Source organism: Myotis brandtii, unplaced genomic scaffold (assembly GCF_000412655.1).
Source record: "Myotis brandtii unplaced genomic scaffold, ASM41265v1 scaffold62, whole genome shotgun sequence".
Lineage (NCBI taxonomy): Eukaryota > Metazoa > Chordata > Mammalia > Chiroptera > Vespertilionidae > Myotis > Myotis brandtii.
Genome location: NW_005370366.1, coordinates 2,306,156 through 2,313,518, shown reverse-complemented (window position 1 = coordinate 2,313,518; position 7,363 = coordinate 2,306,156). Strand labels below are relative to the sequence as shown.

Genomic DNA, 7,363 nt, shown 5'->3' with positions numbered 1-7,363 from the left:
GAAGCACACTCAGGATGCTCAGGGGTAGGGGTAGGGGTAGCACTGGAGAAGAAAGGTGTGATCAGGCTTGGTGGATGTGGGAGAGAAAGTAGCAGTGGCTACAGAGAGAGCCTCCTCTGTGGGAGTGTGACCGACAGGGGCCCCTGCAGCCTCTGACTGTCCTGTCCTGAGTCCTGGCATCACTCTGCCTTGCTGAGGGGGGGTCTCCCTGTCTTGATGGCCCATCAGCCACTTGATGAGGCTGTTTGCTGGGTCTTCCAGGCTGTGTCTGACTTCTATTCCTTCCTTCCACCTGAATTTGTTTCGCTGTCCCCACTTTCCCATCACTGTCTTGTGCTTCCCCATGGTAGCTCTCGCCCAACTGCTCTGTGGACTCCTGTCCCCCCCCCCCATGAGCTTCTTTGAGGGGTGTTCCACAGTGCTCCCCACTATGCTCATAGACAGCAGGCACTCACTAGGTGCCTGTTTGGCTGAGTTGTCTCCTCCAGCCTTCAGGCCGGAGTGTGGCTCAGACTGGCACCAGGAGAACAGGTAACTTTGAATCAGGTCTTACACCCCTTGACCTTTCTCCCTCAAACTCTGCTCTGATAGAAGGATCTATGAAGGAAAGAAGGCCTTCCTCTGGGGAGCTGTGTCTTGAGGAAGAAGGAAGGAAGGGGGTGAGGCCTCATGCTGCCCTATGTTCAGTGAGGCAGGCCCTGCAGGAACATGAATGTGAGGCTGAGTGGGTGTCCACTGCAACCCCCATGCCACCCTTTAGTAGGCCAGGTGTGTGGGGGGGAAAAGGGGAGCCCCATTAGCACTGGCAAAATAATGTGGCTCATTCTGAGCAACACCCAGGGCCCCTGCCTATGCAGAGTCTGTTTTGCCTTTCTGTTCTCTGTCTGTGGCCAAAGTGGGGTCCATCCCCTGAGCCAGTCAGGTGCGGGGGGGGGGGGCTGTATCAGAGGGCAGCTTTTCAGAAGAACTGGGACCTCCCTCCATCAATATCCTCTCTTCCACCTGTGCTGGACACATGCTGCAGTGAAGGGCTCTTCACCCTCCCCTAAAGTACTAGTCCTCCCCAAAAGAACCGTGCCCCAGCACCCCAGGGAGGCCTGCCTAGCCCACCTCCTCCTGCGAGAGCTCCCAGCACTGGGCTCCTAGCCCCCAGCTCTGGGCCTAAAAGGAGGCTGCATTTAGGGGTTAAAGTGCTGACATCCATCCCTGATTCTCTGTAGCCCCTCCCTATGTCCTCACCGCATAAGCTCAGCACATGCCCATAACCCACCAAGGTGACACATGGTAGGAAGGGCAGACTTGATCTAAACCCAGTCAATCTTTTTTTCCCAGCACTGGGCTCCTAGCCCCCAGCTCTGGGCCTAAAAGGAGGCTGCATTTAGGGGTTAAAGTGCTGACATCCATCCCTGATTCTCTGTAGCCCCTCCCTATGTCCTCACCGCATAAGCTCAGCACATGCCCATAACCCACCAAGGTGACACATGGTAGGAAGGGCAGACTTGATCTAAACCCAGTCAATCTTCTCTGCCCCCTGGGAAGGCCCTGTCCTCCCTGTTTGGAGCCTTCACCAAGAAAGCAATGACTGGCCTCTCAGCCCCATGCCAAGGCCCACCCTGGATAGTGTGTGAGTGTGTGTGTGTGTGTGTGTGTGTGTGTGTGTGTGTGTGTCCGTGTGTGGTGTGAGGAGGCCTGTGTGCAAGTTCATATCGCTAGTAAGACTCCGGTGCTAGTTTGAACCCATGACCATGCTCATGACCACCACCTTCACTGCCTCCTCCAAGGCCCCTGCCCATTCGGCTCACTTCTTGGGATCCCCGCAGCTCTGCAGTTAAGAACCTTTACTTGGCACATAGTAGAAACTTGATAAATATTAATTTTACTTCTTTAAAAACAAAACAAAAAACAATGAAGGCCACTGCTAAGCTGTGTGACCCCAACCAACAAAAACTACTGGGTCCTTCCTCTGTCCCTTTATCTGATGTTGCCTGAATTGAGGCAGCCCAACTGTTCCCCCGCAAGTGAAGAGTCTCCGCACCATGGGGCCTCTTCTCCATGCCACTGCACGCGCTTCCTGCTCACAGTGGATGCTGGTGGCCAGGTGAGGTGGGGAGGTCTGGGTCCCTGGTTCTCCAGGTGTGAGGAGGAACTAACAGGGCAGGGAGTAATCCCATAAAGGGACCCTGTGGGCAGTTCTCATTCTGCCCCATGGTAAGCAAGGGCCAGTTAGCCAGGACTTGACAGCCCTTTGGTCCCCCAAAACTCCTGACCTGCACAATTCTTCCTTCAAACCTAGCAGCACCCTCTCTTCAGCCTTGACCACAAGGGAACCCTGGACAATCCACTCATTCCCTGAGCCTCAGTTTCTTTGTCTATGAAATGGGGGCAGCGCACACCTGGAAACATCCACCTATAGGTGCTATTGTGAGGACCACATGGACAGCATGAGTGCCCCTCAGACTGTCAATACTGTAGAAATATGAGATGTAGCCCAGAGAATGTACCTGGGTGAGGAGGAGGTATAGGGCAGGTGGACAGAGAAGGGATGTGCTTCACCCCAGTGTGGTACCTATAACCTGGATAATGGCTTTCTCCTGGGAATCAGCTCCTTCTCCAGAGCCCCAAGGACCCTGGCCTTCATGGAATGGAGAGCTGGAAAGAAGCACCAGCCTCAGTGCATAGGCAGCACAAGGCTTGCATGGCCCCAAGTGCCAGAGACAAACCCAGATCAGCCCAGGAAGGCACCGGGCTCATGGCTGGGGCAGGGCTGGGAGAGGTGTGAGGGACATAAGAGGACTCACCTGTCCCTGAGTGGTGCATACTCAGTGGGCACATGAGGCTTCCCCAGGCCCCCCCATTGAGGCCTTGGAGCTCTCATAAGGCAGGCCTGGGCCAGCGAGGGTCTCAGCTTCAGGCCCAGATACATCAGCAGTGTGGTTGCCAAGCCAACAGCTAGCAGCACCCCTGCACAAGGTGGGGAGAGGGATGGGGGCCACATGGTATCCACTTAGAACCTCCCCAGGCTGCTGGGCCCTAGATTGCTCTGTTTTGCATTTGCCTCCGTGTCCTTGGTCTCCGTGTTCTGCTGCCTCATAGCCCCCTATAAAATAAGGTCCTGCTCCACCTTGCACCCTTCGTGTGAAGGCCCCTCTAGGACACTGCTGCTTGGCCCTCCCCTGCATGTTCCAGCACCAGGCCTGCTCCATGTACTGGCTGCCCTGTGCCCAGGTAGCTTTGTGCCTCAGCCACTACAGGGCTGCCTTCTCTTGGCCCACTGGGCAGGGGCCATGATTGTCCCTCTGCCTGGGGCTCAGCCTGCAGAGCTCAGTTCAGACTGAAAACCAGAAGGAAAGAAGATGGGGAAACCCACAGAGGTGAGGATAGGCATCTCTGCAACCCTGTGATTCCACCTGGGGTCCTGTTCACCATGGAGGGATCCTATTCACGGAGCAGGGACTCTGTGCATCAGGGCAGGTCCCAGGACTGAGGGGAAGGGAGGCTGAGGAAGATCACCCCTGGGAAGGAAATCCAATTTTCTTTTTTTTTTCTTCTTTTTTTCCCTTTTTTTCAAGATATTTACAACATTCGCCTGGGTTTCAATCCTACTCAACTACATGCACCTGAACTCTATCAAGCCTACATCACTCAGGCACATGGGGCCACGTGTTTGGACCATAGGTTCAAGCTTACAACTACAGCTGTTGGCTATAATTGTGCTGGAAGGGCCCTGCCCTCCAAGCTGGGACTTGCACGTGGCAATGAGAGGACTGTGCCCTCTCCTCAGTCCAAGGCTTGAACCTGTCCAAAACACTGAAGCGGCTCCCCACAATAAAGTTTTTTTTTAATTAAATCTTTATTGTTCAGATTATTACAGTTGTTCCTCTTTTTTCCCCCCATAGCTCTCCTCCACCCAGTTCCCACCCCACCCTCTGCCCTTATCCCTCCCACTGTCCTCATCCATAGGTGTACGATTTTTGTCCAGTCTCTTCCTGCACCCCCACACCCCTTTCCCCCCAAGAATTGTCAGTCCACTCCCTTTCCATGCCCCTGGTTCTATTATATTCACCAGTTTACTCTGTTCATCAGATTTTTTATTCACTTGATTTTTAGATTCACTTGTTGATAGATATGTATTTGCTGTTCATAATTTTTATCTTTACCTTTTTCTTCTTCCTCTTCTTAAAGAATACCTTTCAGCATTTCATATAATGCTGGTTTGGTGGTGATGAACTCCTTTAGCTTTTTCTTATCTGTGAAGCTCTTTATCTGACCTTCAATTCTGAATGATAGCTTTGCTGGATAAAGTAATCTTGGTTGTAGGTTCTTGCTATTCATCACTTTGAATATTTCTTGCCACTCCCTTCTGGCCTGCAAAGTTTCTGTTGAGAAATCAGCTGACAGTCGTATGGGTACTCCCTTATAGGTAACTGACTTTTTTTCTCTTGCTGCTTTTAAGATTCTCTCTTTGTCTTTTGCTCTTGGCATTTTAATTATGATGTGTCTTGGTGTGGTCCTCTTTGGATTCCTTTTGTTTGGGGTTCTCTGCACTTCCTGGACTTGGAAGTCTATTTCTTTCACCAGGTAGGGGAAGTTTTCTGTCATTATTTCTTCAAATAGGTTTTCAATATCTTGCCCTCTCTCTTCTTCTGGTACCCCTATAATTCTGATGTTGGTACGCTTGAAGTTGTCCCAGAGGCTCCTTACACTATCTTCGTATTTTTGGATTCTTTTTTCATTTTGCTTTTCCGGTTGGGTGTTTTTTGCTTCTTCGTATTTCAAATCTTTGACTTGATTCTTGCGATCCTCTGGTCTGCTGTTGGGAGTCTATTCTTGAAAAACCTTATAAGTGTTGTTTTGAACTCTATATCCAGTAGTTTGCTTTCCTCCATTTCTGTCATTTGTGACCTGTTTCTTTGTCTCCGCATTTTTTATGCTTCCCTGTGTTGGTAGAGTGGCTTTGTGTGCTAGGTGTCCTATAGGGCCCAGTGGCTCAGCCTCCCCAATTACATGATTGGGGAGGTGGACACTCTTGGTGCACCCCTTTGTGGGCTTTGTGCACAGTCTTGTTGTAGTCTTGTTGTAGTTTGCCTTGATTGTTGTAGGTATCACTGGGAGGAATTGACCTCCAGGCCAATTGGCTGTGAGAATCAGCTGTGTCTGCAGTGGGAGAACTTCTGTGTTGGAGACACCCTTCTGGGGCAAGACTTGCTTCAGTGGGGCTTTGGTGCTCACTGAGTCTGCCCCCTGAGTGTGTCCCTTATGGATCTGAGGAGTTGTAATCTGGATGGTCCCACTCTGACCACTGGGTACACTGGCACTTGGATCTAAGGAGGTGCTAATTTAGCCTCTGCCTGAGGCTACCCAGCAGGAGCTACGAAGAGATCTGCAGATTCCCCTTTCTTTGTTGGGGTTTGGAGGTGCCCAGATGAGGCCCAGCTGTGAAGCAATGCAAGCTGCTGTGAGGCCTTGGGCCTTCTCTTGGAAGTTCTGGGTCTGTCTGGCTCAGCTGCAATTTGTTAGGTAATTCTCAGATTGCAAAGGGCCAGGGCATTCATATGCAAAAGCCTCTGCCGCAGCCTGGGTGGGGTGGGGTCTCAGGGAATCAACAGGGCGGAGCAAGCAGCTATGGCTGATCCTCAGCCCTGCCCTAAGGAGCCCCGAGTCTCAGTGTCCCTGTAATTGCTGCAAGCACCTCTGAGGGAAAGCCACCCTCAAGTTCCGAGTTCTGCCTGCTGCCAGACAGTCCAGTTTCTCCCCGAATGAGTCCTGGGTCCTCAGAGACTTCCCGGAACTAGAGTTCAGAGCAGTCGGGAGCTTGTGACTCCCTCCCGATTCAAAAAGACAGCCGCGTCCTCAGGTGCCAGCCCCTTTCTGCGCACTCTTGAGCCTCCATACCTCTGCACTTTACTTCCGCAGCTCCTCTGAGTCTCAGTGTGCTTTTCTCTTTCCTTCTAGTTGTAGAATTTCCACTCAGCCAGCCTTCCTGTAGTTCTGGATGATGTCTGTTTTGTCTTTTCGTTGTATTTTTGAAGTTGTTGTGGGAGGCAGCACTTTCCGGTGTTTACCTATGCCGCCATCTTGGTTTCTCTGGAAGTCCAATTTTTTTTGCCTGGCAACAAAGCCCAGGTTGAAGGACAAGTTCATTCTTGTGCACATATGTCATCTCTGGGACAGTGCCAAAGTCACAGAGGAGGCTGGGTCCTGGCTTCTCTGACCCAGTCCATACCTGTGATTGCTGTCCAGTTGGGACCGAGGTTTGGCAGCTTGTGCCTGAAGATGCTGTGCCTGGCAAGCTCATATGGGGAGGAGGGCTGTATGGGGGCTCAGCCTGGGTCACAGGCCACCCCCTTTTATTTCACCAGCACCACAATCATGCTCTCGGGCAACCCATTGTCTTGAAACATGTACGTGCCTGGATCTAGGAACTGGTAGGCAAACCTGGGGGTAAAGGCCAGAATATGGGAGAGGTGGCTGCTAGCACCAGGAAAGTCTGGGTGGCTTCTCCCCACACACAGGTAAATGGTCCTAGGGAAGCTGCCTGTAAGCCCCATTCCTCCCACCCAAGCACTCAGGAGGCCACACTTGCTCATGATCTGCAGATTCCCTTCCTCCCATGTTCCTTATCACCCTGAAGAAGAGGCTGTGACCTAAACTGAAGAACCCAGCCAGCCCCTCGGAGCTCCCAGACAGCCCCACTGCATTTACCTGGAGAAGTTGAGGTGAGTCTCTCGAACCAGGTGGCCAAGTTTCCTGAACGCCCCAGAGTCCTAGTGGGTGGTTGCTACTGAATAGGTGCTCTCTTTGGTACACAGGGTAGTGACTAGCTGAGCGATCTGGGGAATGAGCTGGAGTTGGGCTGGGTCTCAGAGGGTCCCCAGGCTGCAGCTATGGGTGGCCCACATGCAGGGAGCTTAGTGTCATGTCCTCAGTTTCCATCAGATGTTTCTAATGAAGTGACATTTTATCCTTCCATGTATGTAATAGGTCATTGATAACCTTGGTGCCAGGACAAGATCTGTCTTCCCTCAGCCTACAGAGGGAGCACACTACATGATGGCTTGCTCTGAGCAGGGCCACCAGGCCCTGATGCCCCTTGTGGATAAACACAGACAGATTCCCTGGCACCTTTGGAGGTGGGACCTACTCAACTCTGTATCCCTGGCAGGTGACACAATACATGCTGAGAGTGAACAGCTAAGGGGGTGGAGAGGGCTGCTGATAGAAACACAGGCGGGTGTGGCATGGCCTTTCCTGTGCACAGGTGTCAGCTCCTTGTCCTACACAGCCCCCATGCCCTGCTACCTCCCCCACTGTGTGGAGAAGGGGGTTAGGGTTATGGTTAGAGCTAAGGTGGACCTGAGCCTGG

The 7,363-nt window shown here is 52.2% G+C and overlaps 1 pseudogene; it reads right to left on the bottom strand.

Annotated features, from left to right (window-relative positions):
* Window positions 1-6,347: 6,347 nt before the first annotated feature.
* Window positions 6,348-7,363, bottom strand: part of LOC106723663 — a 6,363-nt pseudogene continuing 5,347 nt past the window's right edge.